We start from the raw sequence: 23758 nt of genomic DNA, 5'->3' as shown, positions 1-23758 counted from the left end.
ATATATTTTTCTTTCGAATTTATATAAAATCTTAACTAACTAAAATTAAATCTAACTTTTGTTAGATCTTATTTTAGATAGTTAACTATACCCCAATTATCTAAATTGAGACCTAGCCTAGTTTTGACCTTCGCCAAAACTTAAATCGGAATGGTTTCCCTTTTACAATTTCACGATTATACAAACTATAATATTACCCAAACCACCGAATCATATTTCTAAATTGGTATCAATAATTTATCCATAAGTTCGTCTAAATCACTTATAGTGTTATATCAATAAAAATAACTTTCGCCATTTTTATCTAATAAATTAAGTGATAGGGTTAAATATCTAATTATATAACAATGGTTCTTTCGACTAGGCATAATATTAAAGATAATCTAAGTTACATTTTATTGTTCTAAATGATAACAATCCATAATCGAGGGGTTCTACATCTAAGTAAACACGGGAGTAAACTAGCTAATCATAATAATAGGACGGGAGTAAAAAATGTAAATACATAAACATAAACATAATAATAAATAACAATAATAAAAATGAAAGTAACAAACTTACAAATAAAGCTTCAATTTATTAACTGCAAACGGTAGAAATGGAAATAACAGCACCCGTGCACACGAACAATAATACCCGTACAATATTGAAACTACCCTATTACACTCTTGAAATGAAATTTGAAACCAAATATAATTTGGAAAATAAATGAAACAGAATGTATATGGAAATTAAATTTAGGACAGTAGATGTTTTGTTTGGTACAGTGTTGACTAACTTTTGCTAACTAGTTCCTACTCTACTCACTACTACTAACTACTGTACGTAATGTATATCCCTTGTGTAAAATTCCTTCTCTCTATATTATAGCATAGTATTAGAAGTAGTAGGTAGACTTCTATCTGTATTCTGATTCCTTTTGATGTAAAAGTCTGAAAAGTAGGATTATTAAACATAAAGTCACCGTCTCATTTGCTTTTGGATATAGATATGGTCGAAAAACTATGCGTTTCGCGTAGATAGGTACCAGTTTCGCGTAAGGTATCTTCATGAAAGTTGTATATTTTTGAGTTACGGACGTCTGAACACCTGATTCGCCTTTTTTTGAGTCAGTATGATTTAGTTATGATTTTTTTCGTGCAGGCGCGCAGATTTCGTGATTTTGATCATTTTAACTTGTAGTCTTGAGGCGCGATGTTGTACTCTTTTGTTGCTCATTAGAAATCTTCATTTTACCTTCATTTTGATCTTTATATCATTGAAAATCCATAATAACATTTCATTCGACGCTTTGGACATTTTAACCAATTACAAACCGAAAACTACTCGAATACACATAAAAATCATAACATTTTGGATTGATATTGCGACGAAGTATATGTATATTTATAGCAATATCAAATTACTCTACACTTGAACGTTGCTTGTCCTCAAGCAATAACATCTTTTTAATAGACTCGGAATACTACATATTTTTCCATATCAATCATTCATCACACACACACCACACGAAACGAAAACACACGCTTTATGAAGTGAATTGAAAACACCAAACGATATTTATTGGATCACAAACACACCACACGAAATGAAATTCTGACAACAGAAACAAAGTTGAAACTCGTGATTAAGGTCTAAAAATTTGGATCCTTAGGGAAAATTGGATCTTAGAAAAAACGCCCTTATGATTTTTTTAAAATGTCATGCTAGTTTTTACACTAGACACGTTTTCCGGTTTTAACCTCAAATTTCGGTTGAGGGTAACTGAAAACCGTAGTCTCAGTCGGCGATTAACAAGCTATTCACCCCCATGATTGTAGTATCATGGAACTCTTTACCGGGCGCCCCCTGACGCGATATTTCTATCGGTATTTTATGACAATTTTACATTTAAATTCAAGGGTTAAAACTGCGAAGACTGAGCTATCGCGTGGGACAGATCCTGCTCCAGCTTATGTACCGTAATCGGTCTTGGACTGGATAGCGACTCGGATTTACCCTACCAAGTTTATTTTCGGGTTGAAAGTTCAAGACTTTCTCTTCCCACGGTACCTTTATATCGTGATATGATATTAGTATGAAATGATATAGGTTAGGAAGTATGCTATACCAAGTGAAACGGCATTCAGAAGACTTTACTTCCTTTAAGGATGAACTTGATTCATCCTTTATTACTCACACAAATGGGATAAACATGTTTATACATTCCAAAGCAATGACATCTGCAATAAACTTCATAGAAACACGTGATAGATGGTTCTAAACATATGGTTTTATAAATTCCCTTATACTTGGTTTTCTTTTTATATGTTTTAATCAAATAACTTATGTATATTTGTTTAAAATTTTTCAAAATTTTCATAAAAATGACCAAGTTCTAAGTTCTCGAGAATTTATATCCTCACCCCACACTTAAGATTATGTAATGCCCTCATTACATAAAATCAGATAATAATGTATAAATTTGAGAGGGTAAAAAGTGTAAAGGTAGTTAGAACTTCCTTGGTTAAAAATTGGAGATCGTAAAATGCTTATCGTATGAATATATCCAATCCCATTATCACAATATAAATCTGGTGTTTCATTATGTCGAATGTATCATCATCATAAGTACCTGTCAACAAACATGTTAATCACACACAAGATGGGGCTGTACTTCAATAGTACCAAAAATTTTACCCCACACTTAAATTTTTTTGTACATATATAAACAAACAAAAATATAATAAACTAAAAACACAATTATTTTTTTTATTTTTTTATATATATATATTTTTTTCAACTTAGTAACTAATTAAAATTTTAAAATATCATTTATAAAATTTATATTTCTTATAACAGAAAGTTCGGTTGTTTATACCTGATCTTTATCCGTTCATAAATTTTAAAATTCAATTTTTAAAATTAATGTATTAAAAAAGTTAAAATTTTTAAATTTTTTGAGAAACAATAATAAAAATAAACACACGTTTTTTTTATATAATTAAATTTTTTAAATTCATTTATTTAAAAAGATTAAAATTTAATATATATATATATATATATATATATATATATATATATATATATATATATATATATATATATATAAATCACACTTTTTTAAAAAAAAATAAAATAAAATAAAATTCTAAGCACACAAATTTTTAAAATTTTTTTTAACTTATTGATTTTTTTTTTCAAACACGTGAAGAAAAACACAAATCAAACATGATTTTTAATGAGTCGTTTTCTCGACTCGACCCCATAATATTTTTGCCTAGCGGAGTCAAATTTTTCTATATTTATCGGACGACATGTAAAATCAGTGGAAAAAGTTCCACTAATCAGAAGAGTTAGCCATTCATTTACACCTCGGGTGGTATATAATATATCATATAATTCCTTTTTCAGTTGACCGAAAAAGGATGACTTAACCCGAGAGTCAACGTACAACTCTTCTCTAAGTGTGGCTTGCAGTAAAAAGTTTACTCTTTTAGGTGGATCTTGTCCAAATGGATCTTCATACACCGTTTCCCGTCTACTAAACTCGTGAGGATATATAGAATCCATATGAGGAGGGGATTCCTCAAGTGGTTCCTTTATATCAAGTTCGTCACCCTCTACAATTTCGGATGATTCCACCACTTCAATCTCCGGAATAAAAACTTCATCATTATCAATATCCCATGAATACAAAATTGTATCCCAGGATTCTTCTTCATCAATATCCGACTTAAGCATTTCAAATGTGGACATAACTGGGGTGGCAGGTGGTATAATAATGGTAGGCTCAACACTCTCCACCTCGGGTATATGCGTATTACCCCTCGAATCAGCTAGTGAATTAGTCGAAAAAGTGTCCGGCTCCCTTTCTTCAATTTGCCAGAGTAGACTGCTCATGGTCCTCTGTAAACGCTCAATGGATTCTTGTTAGCTCGCTAGTGTTTCTTGCAAATTTTGGCTCCGTTCAGTCTCGTTTCTCATGAAGTCTAAAATTACATTTTCCAAATTCGACTGACTCTCCTCTTCTTGTTGAACTTGAAAGTGTTGTTGAGATGAATCCCAGGATGAGTTACCATCTTCATAATAATCCCATGGTTGTTGATATGAATCATAGACAATTCATAATCAATTTACTATGTATTGTTGTTAAGTTCGATTACAATATTATATAGTATATAACTTCGAGATAACCTCTCGATTTCTTAAAGTCTTGATTTACTAATATTCAACTTAACTTTCGCTAATCTCTTCTTAACAAAGCAAACTATACCCGATCATTCAAATTGTGATTCAACCTAGTTTTAACTTTCATTAAAACTTAAACTAAAAAGGTTTCCTTTCTTATAATTTCATGACTATATAAATCTTAATACCACCAAATCACCAAATCTGTATTCTTATATTTTTGTCAGGAATATAATCCTACGTTTTGTCTAGATCACAAATAGTGTTGAAGCATATTTTATATTACCAATTTAACTTTCGCTAAATGATTCAATAAACTATGTGACGAGGATTAAGTATTAAATTTACATAATAATGGATCTTTTGATTGAACACAATATCTAAAATGACTAAAATAACAATTGTAATACTTAAAATGTTGACTTTATATATTTTTCTTTCGAATTTATATAAAATCTTAACTAACTAAAATTAAATCTAACTTTTGTTAGATCTTATTTTAGATAGTTAACTACACCCCAATTATCTAAATTGAGACCTAGCCTAGTTTTGACCTTCGCCAAAACTTAAATCGGAATGGTTTCCCTTTTACAATTTCACGATTATACAAACTATAATATTACCCAAACCACCGAATCATATTTCTAAATTGGTATCAATAATTTATCCATAAGTTCGTCTAAATCACTTATAGTGTTATATCAATAAAAATAACTTTCGCCATTTTTATCTAATAAATTAAGTGATAGGGTTAAATATCTAATTATATAACAATGGTTCTTTCGACTAGGCATAATATTAAAGATAATCTAAGTTACATTTTAGTGTTCTAAATGATAACAATCCATAATCGAGGGGTTCTACATCTAAGTAAACACGGGAGTAAACTAGCTAATCATAATAATAGGACGGGAGTAAAAAATGTAAATACATAAACATAAACATAATAATAAATAACAATAATAAAAATGAAAGTAACAAACTTACAAACAAAGCTTCAATTTATTAACTGCAAACGATAGAAATGGAAATAACAGCACCCGTGCACACGAACAATAATACCCGTACAATATTGAAACTACCCTATTACACTCTTGAAATGAAATTTGAAACCGAATATAATTTGGAAAATAAATGAAACGAAATGTATATGGAAATTAAATTTAGGACAGTAGATGTTTTGTTTGGTACAGTGTTGACTAACTTTTGCTAACTAGTTCCTACTCTACTCACTACTACTAGCTACTGTACGTAATGTATATCCCTTGTGTAAAATTCCTTCTCTCTGTATTATAGCATAGTATTAGAAGTAGTAGGTAGACTTATATATGTATTCTAATTCCTTTTGCTGTAAAAGTCTGAAAAGTAGGATTATTAAACATAAAGTCACCGTCTCATTTGCTTTTGGATCTAGATCTGGTCGAAAAACTAGGCGTTTCGCGTAGATAGGTACGCGTTTCGCGTAAGGTATCTTCATGAAAGTTGTATATTTTTTAGTTACGGACGCCAGGACACCTGATTCGCCTTTTTCAAGTCAGTATGATTTAGTTATGATTTTTTTTGTGCAGGCTCGCAGATTTTGTAATTTCGATCATTTTAACCTGTAGTCTTGAGGCGCGATGTTGTACTCTTTTGTTGCTCATTAGAAATCTTCATTTTATCTTCATTTTGATCTTTATATCATTGAAAATCCATAATAACATTTCATTCGACGCTTTGGACATTTTAACCAATTACAAACCGAAAACTACTCGAATACACATAAAAATCATAACATTTTGGATTGATATTGCGACGAAGTATATGTATATTTATAGCAATATCAATATTTAATCGAAAAGGGTTGGTACAAACTTCCAAACGTATGTGTCTCACGGAAGACATATGAAGTGTAGTTGGTGTCGATGTGTTCAAAGCCGGTCGGTAATGTTTTTAGGTATAAGGAAAATGATTGCTGCTTAAGGAAAGCACGTTCTAACAGAATGAGAAGGGATGTGGTAACAAGTAGTACTTACTAGTAGCAATGAGTGGTGGTGTTAGCGATAAGTAACGATAGGTTGTGATGAGCAGTGACGAGAGTAGTGACGGGTAAGTTATTAGATTGCATGCTCGCATCATAAGTATATACGCATGTATATTAATGCACCCGATAAGGCATAATAGTTATCAGTCGGTAGGCTCGTGTTTGGGAAATAAAATTGTGAACTGCGGGTGGCTGAATGTTAGGTATGTTGGAAGTCAAATAGACAACATCCACTACGTATTGTGCGGCTGTTCCTAGGAATTCCTCCTCTAGAGATGTATCAGAAATGAGTTGTGATGCACAGTAGTGAGTAGTAAAGCGTGGAGGTGTTAGTGGTGACGAGTAGTACTTAGTAATGGTAAGTAGTAATGAGTAGTATCAAGTAGCAAGGGGTAGCAGATAAGTAGTATTTAGTAATGTCAAGTAGTAAGAAGTAGTGATCAGTCGTGACTAGTAGTGAGAGGCGGCGTTGCGTAGTAGTTAACAGTAACAAAACAGTACTGAGTAGTGGTATGAGATGACGAGTGTGTTCAAGTGGTGTCCTTGTAGGGACCAGTAGTGATCGGTGGTGACAGACAGTGTCAAGCAGTGACGAGTTGTGTCAGGATTACAAGTTACTCACAAGTTATATTAACAATTAATTTGCAAATTGTATGTTTCTTCTCACATTTGGGATTACACGGTTTGTTTTCTAAACGTTGTTTATCCAAGTAACCTACTTGACTCGGCCCCAATTCCTTACTTTGAGATGTCAGAACTTCTATATGAGTTACCGTAATGTAATCCCGGTCATTAAATTACGCTATCTCACATTTTCATTCGACATCACTTCATAAGTTCAAGATAGCGTAGTCAACTTAATTCATTTAAGTCTCGCGTCGTGTGTACGTATACGATTCATGATACAGTATTTAGTCTAAGTCCGTATCGTATTGGTATAAGGTGTATATGTTTGTGATGTGATGTGTAGCCCTACATGTAGCATGGTGTCACAAACAGTGCAAGTATGATGCATAAAAGTCGTCCAAGACACACGGCTATAGACTAGACTTCACTAATGCGTCCTACGGTTAGACACACTAATGTATCCTAGTTCCCTATAGCCAAAGCTCTGATACCATCTGTAACACCCCGTCAAAAATCCCTTTAACTGAATGTTAACTCTGGTCCCAGTGCTTGGCTTGGCTTCTATATAACAACAATACTCTACAGCGGAAGCAATTAATACCTGAGAATAAAACACGCAAAATGGATTAACAGTAATGTTGAGTGAATCTACAGGTTTTAGGTAAAACAATACAGTATGTTTAAGAAATAACATTTCGAAAACGTTTATCATTGGAAGACCACTAAGGTTTTAGGTTAAAAGTTTGTAGACAACATCGTGTCCCGTTTCAAAAGTTTGTTGACACTACCATGTCAAGTTTTATCTCATTTGTTCGTAACCCACAGTTTAAATAACGTAGTATAGTATCTGAAAAACAGTATCAGAAAATAGTTTAAGTTCCTTGACCACGAGATTTTACAAGTACAACTCCAAGTTACGAAACGTTTGCATAATCTATGAGCACCTGAATACTAGCAATGACCCGAGTATAGAAACCACTATACCCGCCTTTACCTCATAAAATGTTATACACTTATTCGAGTGTATCTGATGTTCAAAGTAAATGCACCATAGTTAATATTGTAGGGTGAGGTTGTCAACCTAACAGATCCGTCCATCTAATTTGTGCTTACACCGATGGTATTAAAAGTATTCAAGCTAGAGGCTTTGTGAACTAACTCAATATGCATATATAGTACTCGTGTTAATACAAAATTATTTGATAATGTAAGTATAACAGCGTGTATTCTCATCCCTGAAAACATGTAAAAAGCGGGACTGTAGACTCACCTTTGAATAAAGCTCGTATTGAAAAGTGGACAATAACTTGTACGGTTTATAGCCGAGTAATGCAACCTAAGTATATGTATTTAGGTTGGTCAATAAATAATGTCTTAAACAAGTGTGGTTTCATAGTATAAGTTGTCATATTGCTCGACTCAACGTGTTTCATGTAGTGACCCGAACTTTTCTATGTTTATATATATTAATTGAGATTGATATTTACATGATTAAATGTTTCCAACATGTTAAGCAATCAAACTTGTTAAGACTTGATTAATTGAAATATGTTTCATATAGACAATTGACCACCCAAGTTGACCGGTGATTCACGAACGTTAAAACTTGTAAAAACTATATGATGACATATATATGGATATATATATAGTTAACATGATACTATGATAAGTAAACATATCATTAAGTATATTAACAATGAACTACATATGTAAAAACAAGACTACTAATTTAATGATTTTTAAACGAGACATATATGTAACGATTATCGTTGTAAAGACATTTAATGTATATATATATCATATTAAGAGATATTCATACATGATAATATCATGATAATATAATAATTTAAAATCTCATTTGATATTATAAACATTGGGTTAACAACATTTGACAAGATCGTTAACCTAAAGGTTTCAAAACAACACTTACATGTAGCGACTAACGATGACTTAACGACTCAGTTAAAATGTATATACATGTAGTGTTTTAATATGTATTTATAGACTTTTGAAAGACTTCAATACACTTATCAAAATACTTCTACTTAACAAAAATGCTTACAATTACATCCTCGTTCAGTTTCATCAACAATTCTACTCGTATGCACCCGTATTCGTACTCGTACAATACACAGCTTTTAGATGTATGTACTATTGGTATTTACACTCCAATGATCAGCTCTTAGCAGCCCATGTGAGTCACCTAACACATGTGGGAACCATCATTTGGCAACTAGCATGAAATATCTCATAAAATTACAAAAATATGAGTAATCATTCATGACTTATTTACATGAAAACAAAATTACATATCCTTTATATCTAATCCATACACCAACGACCAAAAACACCTACAAACACTTTCATTCTTCAATTTTCTTCATCTAATTGATCTCTCTCAAGTTCTATCTTCAAGTTCTAAGTGTTCTTCATATATTCTACAAGTTCTAGTTACATAAAATCAAGAATACTTTCAAGTTTGCTAGCTCGCTTTCAATCTTGTAAGGTGATCATCCAACCTCAAGAAATCTTTGTTTCTTACAGTAGGTTATCATTCTAATACAAGGTAATAATCATATTCAAACTTTGGTTCAATTTCTATAACTATAACAATCTTATTTCAAGTGATGATCTTACTTGAACTTGTTTTCGTGTCAAGATTCTGCTTCAAGAACTTCGAGCCATCCAAGGATCCGTTGAAGCTAGATCCATTTTTCTCTTTTCCAGTAGGTTTATCCAAGGAACTTAAGATAGTAATGATGTGTAGTGACCCGAACTTTTCCATGATTATATATATTAATTGAGATTGATATTTACATGATTAAATGTTTCCAACATGTTAAGCAATCAAACTTGTTAAGACTTGATTAATTGAAATATGTTTCATATAGACAATTGACCACCCAAGTTGACCGGTGATTCACGAACGTTAAAACTTGTAAAAACTATATGATGACATATATATGGATATATATATAGTTAACATGATACTATGATAAGTAAACATATCATTAAGTATATTAACAATGAACTACATATGTAAAAACAAGACTACTAACTTAATGATTTTTAAACGAGACATATATGTAACGATTATCGTTGTAAAGACATTTAATGTATATATATCATATTAAGAGATATTCATACATGATAATATCATGATAATATAATAATTTAAAAACTCATTTGATATTATAAACATTGGGTTAACAACATTTAACAAGATCGTTAACCTAAAGGTTTCAAAACAACACTTACATGTAACGACTAACGATGACTTAACGACTCAGTTAAAATGTATATACATGTAGTGTTTTAATATGTATTTATACACTTTTGAAAGACTTCAATACACTTATCAAAATACTTCTACTTAACAAAAATGCTTACAATTACATCCTCGTTCAGTTTCATCAACAATTCTACTCGTATGCACACGTATTCGTACTCGTACAATACACAACTTTTAGATGTATGTACTATTGGTATATACACTCCAATGATCAGCTCTTAGAAGCCCATGTGAGTCACCTAACACATGTGGGAACCATCATTTGGCAACTAGCATGAAATATCTCATAAAATTACAAAAATATGAGTAATCATTCATGACTTATTTACATGAAAACAAAATTACATATCCTTTATATCTAATCCATACACCAACGACCAAAAACACCTACAAACACTTTTATTCTTCAATTTTGTTCATCTAATTGATCTCTCTCAAGTTCTATCTTCAAGTTCTAAGTGTTCTTCATATATTCTACAAGTTCTAGTTACATAAAATCAAGAATACTTTCAAGTTTGCTAGCTCACTTCCAATCTTGTAAGGTGATCATCCAACCTCAAGAAATCTTTATTTCTTATAGTAGGTTATCATTCTAATACAAGGTAATAATCATATTCAAACTCTGGTTCAATTTCTATAACTATAACAATCTTATTTCAAGTGATGATCTTACTTGAACTTGTTTTCGTGTCATGATTCTGCTTCAAAAACTTCGAGCCATCCAAGGATCCGTTGAAGCTAGATCCATTTTTCTCTTTTCCAGTAGGTTTATCCAAGGAACTTAAGGTAGTAATGATGTTCATAACATCATTCGATTCATACATATAAAGCTATCTTATTCGAAGGTTTAAACTAGTAATCACTAGAACATAGTTTAGTTAATTCTAAACTTGTTCGCAAACAAAAGTTAATCCTTCTAACTTGACTTTAAAAATCAACTAAACACATGTTCTATATCTCTATGATATGCTAACTTAATGATTTAAAACCTGGAAACACGAAAAACACCGTAAAACCGGATTTACGCCGTCGTAGTAACACCGCGGGCTGTTTTGGGTTAGTTAATTAAAAACTATGATAAACTTTGATTTAAAAGTTGTTATTCTGAGAAAATGATTTTTATTATGAACATGAAACTATATCCAAAAATTATGGTTAAACTCAAAGTGGAAGTATATTTTCTAAAATGGTCATCTAGACGTCGTTCTTTCGACTGAAATGACTACCTTTACAAAAACGACTTGTAACTTATTTTTCCGACTATAAACCTATACTTTTTCTGTTTAGATTCATAAAATAGAGTTCAATATGAAACCATAGCAATTTGATTCACTCAAAACAGATTTAAAATGAAGAAGTTATGGGTAAAACAAGATTGGATAATTTTTCTCATTTTAGCTACGTGAAAATTGGTAACAAATCTATTCCAACCATAACTTAATCAACTTGTATTGTATATTATGTAATCTTGAGATACCATAGACACGTATACAATGTTTCGACCTATCATGTCGACACATCTATATATATTTCGGAACAACCATAGACACTCTATATGTGAATGTTGGAGTTAGCTATACAGGGTTGAGGTTGATTCCAAAATATAAATAGTTTGAGTTGTGATCAATACTGAGATACGTATACACTGGGTCGTGGATTGATTCAAGATAATATTTATCGATTTATTTCTGTACATCTAACTGTGGACAACTAGTTGTAGGTTACTAACGAGGACAGCTGACTTAATAAACTTAAAACATCAAAATATATTAAAAGTGTTGTAAATATATTTTGAACATACTTTGATATATATATATATATATATATATATATATATATATATATATATATATATATATATATATATATATATATATATATATATATATATATATATATATATATATATATATATATATATATATATATATTGTTATAGGTTCGTGAATCAACCAGTGGCCAAGTCTTACTTTCCGACGAAGTAAAAATCTGTGAAAGTGAGTTATAGTCCCACTTTTAAAATCTAATATTTTTGGGATGAGAATACATGCAGGTTTTATAAATGATTTACAAAATAGACACAAGTACGTGAAACTACATTCTATGGTTGAATTATCGAAATCGAATATGCCCCTTTTTATTAAGTCTGGTAATCTAAGAATTAGGGAACAGACACCTTAATTGACGCAAATCCTAAAGATAGATCTATTGGGCCTAACAAACCCCATCCAAAGTACCGGATGCTTTAGTACTTCGAAATTTATATCATATCCGAAGGGTGTCCCGGAATGATGGGGATATTCTTATATATGCATCTTGTTAATGTCGGTTACCAGGTGTTCACCATATGAATGATTTTTATCTCTATGTATGGGATGTGTATTGAAATATGAAATCTTGTGGTCTATTATTATGATTTGATATATATAGGTTAAACCTATAACTCACCAACATTTTTGTTGACGTTTTAAACATGTTTATTCTCAGGTGATTATTAAGAGCTTCCGCTGTCGCATACTTAAATAACGACGAGATTTGGAGTCCATGCTTGTATGATATTGTGTAAAAACTGCATTCAAGAAACTTATTTTGTTGTAACATATTTGTATTGTAAACCATTATGTAATGGTCGTGTGTAAACAGGATATTTTAAATTATCATTATTTGATAATCTACGTAAAGCTTTTTAAAACCTTTATCTATGAAATAAAGGTTATGGTTTGTTTTAAAAATGAATGCAGTCTTTGAAAAACGTCTCATATAGAGGTCAAAACCTCGCAACGAAATCAATTAATATGGAACGTTTTTAATCAATAAGAACGGGACATTTCAGTTGGTATCCGAGCGTTGGTCTTAGAGAACCAGAATTTTGCATTAGTGTGTCTTATCGAGTTTGTTAGGATGCATTAGTGAGTCTGGACTTCGACCATGTTTACTTGAAAAATGATTGCTTAACAAATTTTGTTGGAAACTATATATTTTTAACATGTGAATATTATGTGATATATTAATCTCTTAACGCGTTTGATATTATGTGATAGATGTCTACCTCTAGAACAAGTCCCATTGACTCACCTAATAATAATGAAGAGTAAAATATAAATTGGAATGATTCGTGGACTGATTCACAAGTTCCCGAAGAGGAACCGGAAGAAGAGTCGGAACCGGAAGAAGAATCGGAACCGAAAGAAGAATCAGAACCGGATGAAGAAATAGAACCGGTGGGGGAAATAATAAAACGGTTAAGTAAAAGAAAATCCTCAACCAACCGACCAAGGTTAATTATGGTCAATGGTGTTTCCGCCAAGGAAGCAAAATATTAGGAGGATTACCAATTCTCCGATGAATCGGATTCCGACGAGAATTCCGATGATGTTATAGAAATTACCCCAACTGAATTTAAAAAGGCAAAAGAAAATAATAAGGGAAAGGGCATAAAAATATAGAAATCTAATTCCAACCCCGATGAACTTTATATGTATCGTCAAGCCCCGAAGTCCTTAAGTTGTAACAATGACCCGGGAACATCTAAACCACCAGTTTTTTCTAAACCAATGTGGAAAACGACGGCTCGTATTAGGGGAACATCATATATCCCTAGAAACTTGGCAAAACGAACCAAAACCGAAGAAGAAGAAACAAGCGAGTCGGAATAAGATAATTGTATTCGTGTGGTGTAATATATGTAATATAGTGTGCTTATGCTTTATGATATATGTAAAAATTGCTTGTATTAATAAGTATTTTTTTTATGAATCTAACTCTTGTCTATTTTACAGTATTAAAACACAAAATGGATAGACAACCCAATATTTTAAGAGACCTACCCGGAGACATGATTGATGAAAGCTTGTCTAGAGTTGGTCAGAATACTTCGGCACAACTATTTAAGGCGAGATCAGTTTGTAAGACATTCGAAGAACGTTCCAAGAATGCCTTGGTTTATAAAAGGCTTTCGTTCGAAAGATGGGGGATATCACATTGGGAAATCCATAAGTTACGATGTGTTTACTTTGACGCATATATTGCGGGGAAACCAAATGCTATTTTATGCAATGGGTTAAGAAATTATTTTGACTCAATATATCCGAATATTGGACTTCGTGATTTAGAAAAAGCGGCTAACATGCAACATAAAGAAGCATGTTATGCTTACGGGTTAGTAATGTTCGCTTCTCACCAAAGTGAGAACAAGAACATCGGGCTACAACTATTAAACAAAACGTTTCCACAAGTGACGGAGTCGGTAATTGGGGTAAGAAATGAGGTTTTTAGATTGTTACGGGACTGTTGGACATTACGTAACCCTCTTCCCTTTGACGACGTTACAACACGCTGTCTTATCAACGGCCATAACGGTTATGTTCCACAAGACCAAGGATGGGAAGTAATCCTAGTAAAACCAGAATGCATGACTTGTTTCTGGACGTATGAATTACGTGTCTTTATTGCCTTTGCTGAAAGACTTGTGTACTAGCTAGAATTATCTTCACAACCATCTTGTATCAAATTTATTGTGTGCTATATTTCATGCTATATGTAAAATAAGCGGTATTGTAAGTTTGTAAAATATTGTGTAATAGTTTGAACGCGAAATATTATTATAATCAGTTTTTCATATAGAATTGTAGTAGTTGAATTGTATATTAGCTACTAAGTATGAACTTAACGGGTAGGTACTACCCGAATTTAAACTTATAAAACGCTAATATGAAGAAAAAGCTTTTATAAATTAGTTCATATTATGCTACGAAATACTATTAACTACTCTTAATATTCTGTATGATTAACTTGTTCCATTTGACTATTTTGAAGGAAATGGCACCGACTACTCGACACACCGTGAATATGAATGAAGAGGAATTCCGTACTTTTCTAGCTTCAAACATAGCTGCAGTACAGGCTGCGCTACATACCAACAATAACCTTGGATCTAGCAGTACAGGAAATCGTGTAGGATGCACCTACAAAGAATTCACTGCCTGCAAACCTTTGGAATTTGATGGAACCGAAGGACCGATCGGATTGAAACGGTGGACCGAGAAGGTCGAATCGGTGTTTTCCATAAGTAAGTGTACTGAAGAGGACAAAGTGAAGTACGCTACGCATACCTTCACAGGTTCTGCGTTAACATGGTGGAATACCTATCTAGAGCAAGTGGGACAAGACGATGCGTACGCACTACCGTGGTCAGCATTCAAGCACTTGATGAATGAGAAGTACCGTCCCAGAACCGAGGTCAATAAGCTCAAGACAGAACTTAGAGGGTTACGAACCTAAGGATTTGATATTACCACGTACGAAAGACGATTCACAGAATTGTGCCTATTGTGTCCGGGAGCATTCGAAGATGAGGAAGAGAAGATCGACGCGTTTGTGAAAGGATTACCGGAAAGAATCCAAGAAGATATAAGTTCACACGAGCCCGCCACCATACAACAGGCATGTAGAATGGCTCACAAACTAGTGAACCAGATTGAAGAAAGAATTAAAGAACATACTGCTGAAGAGGCTAATGTGAAGCAAGTCAAAAGAAAGTGGGAGGAAAACGGTGATAAGAATCACCAATACAACAACAACAGCAATTACATCAATAATCGCAATAATTATCCCAACAATCGCAACATCAATCGCAACTACAACAAACGGCCCAACAACAACAACAACAACAACAACAACAACAACAGTAACTACAACAATCATCCCAACAACAATAATAACCGCAACAACAACAACAATCAGAAGCAGCTATGCCAAAGGTGTGAAAAGTATCACTCGGGGTTCTGCACCAAATTTTGCAACAAGTGTAAAAGAAATGGTCATAGCGCGGCGAAGTGTGAGGTCTACGGACCAGGGGTTAATAGAACGAAAGGAACAAATGGTGTCGGAACGAGTAATGGCGGAGCAAGTAGTGTCGGAGCAAGTTATACCAATGTAGTTTGTTATAAATGTGGAAAACCGGGCCACATTATTAGAAATTGCCCGAACCAGAAGAACACGAATGGACAAGGCCGCGGAAGAGTTTTCAATATTTATGCGGCAGAGGCACAGGAAGACCCGGAGCTTGTTACGGGTACGTTTCTTATTGACAATAAATCTGCTTACGTTTTATTTGATTCGGGTGCGGATAGAAGCTATATGAGTAGAGATTTTTGTGCTAAATTAAGTTGTCCATTGACGCCTTTGGATAGTAAATTTTTACTCGAATTAGCAAATGGTAAATTAATTTCAGCAGATAATATATGTCGGAATCGAGAAATTAAACTGGTTAGCGAAACATTTAAGATTGATTTGATACCAGTAGAGTTAGGGAGTTTTGATGTGATAATCGGTATGGACTGGTTGAAAGAAGTGAAAGCAGAGATCGTTTGTTACAAAAACGTAATTCGCATTATACGAGAAAAAGGAAAACCCTTAATGGTGTATGGAGAAAAGGGCAACACGAAGCTACATCTTATTAGTAATTTGAAGGCATAAAAACTAATAAGAAAAGGTTGCTATGCTGTTCTAGCACACGTCAAGAAAGTACAAACTGAAGAAAAGAGCATCAATGATGTTCCCATTGCAAAAGAATTTCCCGATGTATTTCTGAAAGAATTACCGGGATTACCCCCACATCGATCCGTTGAATTTCAAATAGATCTTGTACCAGGAGCTGCACCAATAGCTCGTGCTCCTTACAGACTCGCACCCAGCGAGATGAAAGAACTGCAAAGCCAATTACAAGAACTTTTAGAGCGTGGTTTCATTCGACCAAGCACATCACTGTGGGGAGCTCCTGTTTTGTTTGTCAAGAAGAAAGATGGTACATTCAGGTTGTGTATCGACTACCGAGAGTTGAACAAACTTACCATCAAGAACCGCTACCCACTACCGAGAATCGACGACTTATTTGATCAACTACAAGGCTCGTCTGTTTATTCAAAGATTGACTTACGTTCCGGGTATCATCAAATGCGGGTGAAAGAAGATTATATTCCAAAGACTGCATTCAGAACACGTTACGGTCATTACGAGTTTATGGTCATGCCGTTTGGTTTAACTAATGCACCAGCTGTGTTCATGGACCTTATGAACCGAGTGTGTGGACCATACCTTGACAAGTTTGTCATTGTTTTCATTGATGACATACTTATTTACTCAAAGAATGACCAAGAACACGGTGAACATTTGAGAAAGGTGTTAGAAGTATTGAGGAAGGAAGAATTGTACGCTAAGTTTTCAAAGTGTGCATTTTGGTTGGAAGAAGTTCAATTCCTCGGTCACATAGTGAACAAAGAAGGTATTAAGGTGGATCCGGCAAAGATAGAAACTGTTGAAAAGTGGGAAACCCCGAAAACTCCGAAACACATACGCCAGTTTTTAGGACTAGCTGGTTACTACAGAAGGTTCATCCAAGACTTTTCCAGAATAGCAAAACCCTTGACTGCATTAACGCATAAAGGGAAGAAATTTGAATGGAATGATGAATAAGAGAAAGCGTTTCAGTTATTGAAGAAAAAGCTAACTACGGCACCTATATTGTCATTGCCTGAAGGGAATGATGATTTTGTGATTTATTGTGACGCATCAAAGCAAGGTCTAGGTTGTGTATTAATGCAACGAACGAAGGTGATTGCTTATGCGTCTAGACAATTGAAGATTCACGAACAAAATTATACGACGCATGATTTGGAATTAGGCGCGGTTGTTTTTGCATTAAAGACTTGGAGGCACTACTTATATGGGGTCAAAAGTATTATATATACCGACCACAAAAGTCTTCAACACATATTTAATCAGAAACAACTTAATATGAAGCAGCGTAGGTGGATTGAATTATTGAATGATTACGACTTTGAGATTCGTTACCACCTGGAGAAGGCAAATGTGATAGACGATGCCTTGAGCAGGAAGGACAGAGAACCCATTCGAGTAAAATCTATGAATATAATGATTCATAATAACCTTACTACTCAAATAAAGGAGGCGCAACAAGGAGTTTTAAAAGAGGAAAATTTAAAGGATGAAATACCCAAAGGATCGGAGAAGCATCTTAATATTCGGGAAGACGGAACCCGGTATAGGGCTGAAAGGATTTGGGTACCAAAATTTGGAGATATGAGAGAAATGGTACTTAGAGAAGCTCATAAAACCAGATACTCAATACATCCTGGAACGGGGAAGATGTACAAGGATCTCAAGAAACATTTTTGGTGGCCGGGTATGAAAGCCGATGTTGCTAAATACGTAGGAGAATGTTTGACGTGTTCTAAGGTCAAAGCTGAGCATCAGAAACCATCAGGTCTACTTCAACAACCCGAAATCCCGGAATGGAAATGGGAAAACATTACCATAGATTTCATCACTAAATTGCCAAGGACTGGAAGTGGTTTTGATACTATTTGGGTAATAGTTGATCGTCTCACCAAATCAGCACACTTCCTGCCAATAAGAGAAGATGACAAGATGGAGAAGTTAGCACGACTGTATTTGAAGGAAGTCGTCTCCAGACATGGAATACCAATCTCTATTATCTCTGATAGGGATGGCAGATTTATTTCAAGATTCTGGCAGACATTACAGCAAGCATTAGGAACTCGCCTAGACCTGAGTACTGCCTATCATCCACAAACTGATGGGCAGAGCGAAAGGACGATACAAACACTTGAAGACATGCTACGAGCATGTGTTATTGATTTCGGAAACAGTTGGGATCGACATCTACCGTTAGCAGAATTTTCCTACAACAACAGCTACCATTCAAGCATTGAGATGGCGCCATTTGAAGCACTTTATGGTAGAAAGTGCAGGTCTCCGATTTGTTGGAGTGAAGTGGGGGATAGACAGATTACGGGTCCGGAGATTATACAAGAAACTACCGAGAAGATCATCCAAATTCAACAACGGTTGAAAACCGCCCAAAGTCGACAAAAGAGCTACGCTGACATTAAAAGAAAAGATATAGAATTTGAAATTGGAGAGATGGTCATGCTTAAAGTTGCACCTTGGAAAGGCGTTGTTCGATTTGGTAAACGAGGGAAATTAAATCCAAGGTATATTGGACCATTCAAGATTATTGATCGTGTCGGACCAGTAGCTTACCGACTTGAGTTACCTCAACAACTCGCGGCTGTACATAACACTTTCCACGTCTCGAATTTGAAGAAATGTTTTGCTAAAGAAGATCTCACTATTCTGTTAGATGAAATCCAAATCAACGAAAAACTTCAATTCATCGAAGAACCCGTCGAAATAATAGATCGTGAGGTTAAAAGACTTAAGCAAAACAAGATACCAATTGTTAAGGTTCGATGGAATGCTCGTAGAGGACCCGAGTTCACCTGGGAGCGTGAAGATCAGATGAAGAAGAAATACCCGCATCTATTTCCAGAAGATTCGTCAACACCTTCAACAGCTTAAAATTTCGGGACGAAATTTATTTAACGGGTAGGTACTGTAGTGACCCGAACTTTTCCATGTTTATATATATTAATTGAGATTGATATTTACATGATTAAATGTTTCCAACATGTTAAGCAATCAAACTTGTTAAGACTTGATTAATTGAAATATGTTTCATATAGACAATTGACCACCCAAGTTGACCGGTGATTCACGAACGTTAAAACTTGTAAAAACTATATGATGACATATATATGGGGATATATATAGTTAACATGATACTATGATAAGTAAACATATCATTAAGTATATTAACAATGAACTACATATGTAAAAATAAGACTACTAACTTAATGATTTTTAAACGAGACATATATGTAACGATTATCGTTGTAAAGACATTTAATGTATATATATCATATTAAGAGATATTCATACATGATAATATCATGATAATATAATAATTTAAAATCTCATTTGATATTATAAACATTGGGTTAACAACATTTAACAAGATCGTTAACCTAAAGGTTTCAAAACAACACTTACATGTAACGACTAACGATGACTTAACGACTCAGTTAAAATGTATATACATGTAGTGTTTTAATATGTATTTATACACTTTTGAAAGACTTCAATACACTTATCAAAATACTTATACTTAACAAAAATGCTTACAATTACATCCTCGTTCAGTTTCATCAACAATTCTACTCGTATGCACCCGTATTCGTACTCGTACAATACACAACTTTTAGATGTATGTACTATTGGTATATACACTCCAATGATCAGCTATTAGCAGCTCATGTGAGTTACCTAACACATGTGGTAACCATCATTTGGCAACTAGCATGAAATATCTCATAAAATTACAAAAATATGAGTAATCATTCATGACTTATTTACATGAAAACAAAATTACATATCCTTTATATCTAATCCATACACCAACGACCAAAAACACCTAAAAACACTTTTATTCTTTAATTTTCTTCATCTAATTGATCTCTCTCAAGTTCTATCTTCAAGTTCTAAGTGTTCTTCATATATTCTACAAGTTCTAGTTACATAAAATCAAGAATACTTTCAAGTTTGCTAGCTCACTTCCAATCTTGTAAGGTGATCATCCAACCTCAAGAAATCTTTGTTTCTTATAGTAGGTTATCATTCTAATACAAGGTAATAATCATATTCAAGCTTTGGTTCAATTTCTATAACTATAACAATCTTATTTCAAGTGATGATCTTACTTGAACTTGTTTTCGTGTCATGATTCTGCTTCAAGAACTTCGAGCCATCCAAGGATCCGTTGAAGCTAGATCCATTTTTCTCTTTTCCAGTAGGTTTATCCAAGGAACTTAAGGTATTAATGATGTTCATAACATCATTCGATTCATACATATAAAGCTATCTTATTCGAAGGTTTAAACTTGTAATCACTAGAACATAGTTTAGTTAATTCTAAACTTGTTCGCAAACAAAAGTTAATCCTTCTAACTTGACTTTAAAAATCAACTAAACACATGTTCTATATCTATATGATATGCTAACATAATGATTTACAACCTGGAAACACGAAAAACACCGTAAAACCGGATTTACGCCGTCGTAGTAACACCGCGGGCTGTTTTGGGTTAGTTAATTAAAAACTATGATAAACTTTGATTTAAAATTTGTTATTCTGAGAAAATTATTTTTATTATGAACATGAAACTATATCCAAAAATTATGGTTAAACTCAAAGTGGAAGTATGTTTTCTAAAATGGTCATCTAGACGTCGTTCTTTCGACTGAAATGACTACCTTTACAAAAACGACTTGTAACTTATTTTTCCGACTATAAACCTATACTTTTTCTGTTTAGATTCATAAAATAGAGTTCAATATGAAACCATAGCAATTTGATTCACTCAAAACATATTTAAAATGAAGAAGTTATGGGTAAAACAAGATTGGATAATTTTTCTCATTTTAGCTACGTGAAAATTGGTAACAAATCTATTCCAACCATAACTTAATCAACTAGTATTGTATATTATGTAATCTTGAGATACCATAGACACGTATACAATGTTTCGACCTATCATGTTGACATATCTATATATATTTCGGAACAACCATAGACACTCTATATGTGAATGTTGGAGTTAGCTATACAGGGTTGAGGTTGATTCCAAAATATATATAGTTTGAGTTGTGATCAATACTGAGATACGTATACACTGGGTCGTGGATTGATTCAAGATAATATTTATAGATTTATTTCTGTACATCTAACTGTGGACAACTAGTTGTAGGTTACTAACGAGGACAGCTGACTTAATAAACTTAAAACATCAAAATATATTAAAAGTGTTGTAAATATATTTTGAACATACTTTGATATATATGTATATATTATTATAGGTTCGTGAATCAACCAGTGGCCAAGTCTTACTTCCCGACGAAGTAAAAATCTGTGAAAGTGAGTTATAGTCCCACTTTTAAAATCTAATATTTTTAGGATGAGAATACATGCAGGTTTTATAAATGATTTACAAAATAGATACAAGTACGTGAAACTACATTCTATGGTTGAATTATCGAAATCGAATATGCCCCTTTTTATTAAGTCTGGTAATCTAAGAATTAGGGAACAGACACCCTAATTGACGCGAATCCTAAAGATAGATCTATTGGGCCTAACAAACCCCATCCAAAGTACCGGATGCTTTAGTACTTCAAAATTTATATCATATCCGAAGGGTTTCCCGGAATGATGGGGATATTCTTATATATGCATCTTGTTAATGTCGGTTACCAGGTGTTAACCATATGAATGATTTTTATCTCTATGTATAGGATGTGTATTGAAATATGAAATTTTGTGGTCTATTATTATGATTTGATATATATAGGTTAAACCTATAACTCACCAACATTTTAGTTGACGTTTTAAGCAAGTTTATTCTCAGGTGATTATTAAGAGCTTCCGCTGTCGCATACTTAATTAAGGACGAGATTTGGAGTCCATGCTTGTATGATATTGTGTAAAAACTGCATTCAAGAAACTTATTTTGTTGTAACATATTTGTATTGTAAACCATTATGTAATGGTCGTGTGTAAACTGGATATTTTAGATTATCATTATTTGATAATCTACGTAAAGCTTTTTAAAACCTTTATCTATGAAATAAAGGTTATGGTTTGTTTTAAAAATGAATGCAGTCTTTGAAAAACGTCTCATATAGAGGTCAAAACCTCGCAACGAAATCAATTAATATGGAACGTTTTTAATCAATAAGAACGGGACATTTCATGATGTTCATAACATCATTCGATTCATACATATAAAGCTATCTTATTCGAAGGTTTAAACTTGTAATCACTAGAACATAGTTTAGTTAATTCTAAACTTGTTCGCAAACAAAAGTTAATCCTTCTAACTTGACTTTTAAAATCAACTAAACACATGTTCTATATCTATATGATATACTAACTTAATGATTTAAAACCTGAAAACACGAAAAACACCGTAAAACCGTATTTACGCCGTCGTAGTAACACCGCGGGCTGTTTTGGGTTAGTTAATTAAAAACTATGATAAACTTTGATTTAAAAGTTGTTATTCTGAGAAAATTATTTTTATTATGAACATGAAACTATATCCAAAAATTATGGTTAAACTCAAAGTGGAAGTATGTTTTCTAAAATGGTCATCTAGACTTCGTTCTTTCGACTGAAATGACTACCTTTACAAAAACGACTTGTAACTTATTTTTCCGACTATAAACCTATACTTTTTCTGTTTAGATTCATAAAATAGAGTTCAATATGAAACCATAGCAATTTGATTCACTCAAAACGGATTTTAAATGAAGAAGTTATGGGTAAAACAAGATTGGATAATTTTTCTCATTTTAGCTACGTGAAAATTGGTAACAAATCTATTCCAACCATAACTTAATCAACTTGTATTGTATATTATGTAATCTTGAGATACCATAGACACGTATACAATGTTTCGACCTATCATGTCGACACATCTATATATATTTCGGAACAACCATAGACACTCTATATGTGAATGTTGGAGTTAGCTATACAGGGATGAGGTTGATTCCAAAATATATATAGTTTGAGTTGTGATCAATACTGAGATACGTATACACTGGGTCGTGGATTGATTCAAGATAATATTTATCGATTTATTTCTGTACATCTAACTGTGGACAACTAGTTGTAGGTTACTAACGAGGACAGCTGACTTAATAAA

This window comes from Rutidosis leptorrhynchoides, chromosome 11, assembly GCF_046630445.1.
Source record: "Rutidosis leptorrhynchoides isolate AG116_Rl617_1_P2 chromosome 11, CSIRO_AGI_Rlap_v1, whole genome shotgun sequence".
Taxonomy (NCBI): Eukaryota; Viridiplantae; Streptophyta; class Magnoliopsida; order Asterales; family Asteraceae; genus Rutidosis; species Rutidosis leptorrhynchoides.
Note: the sequence above shows the minus strand (reverse complement) of the source record.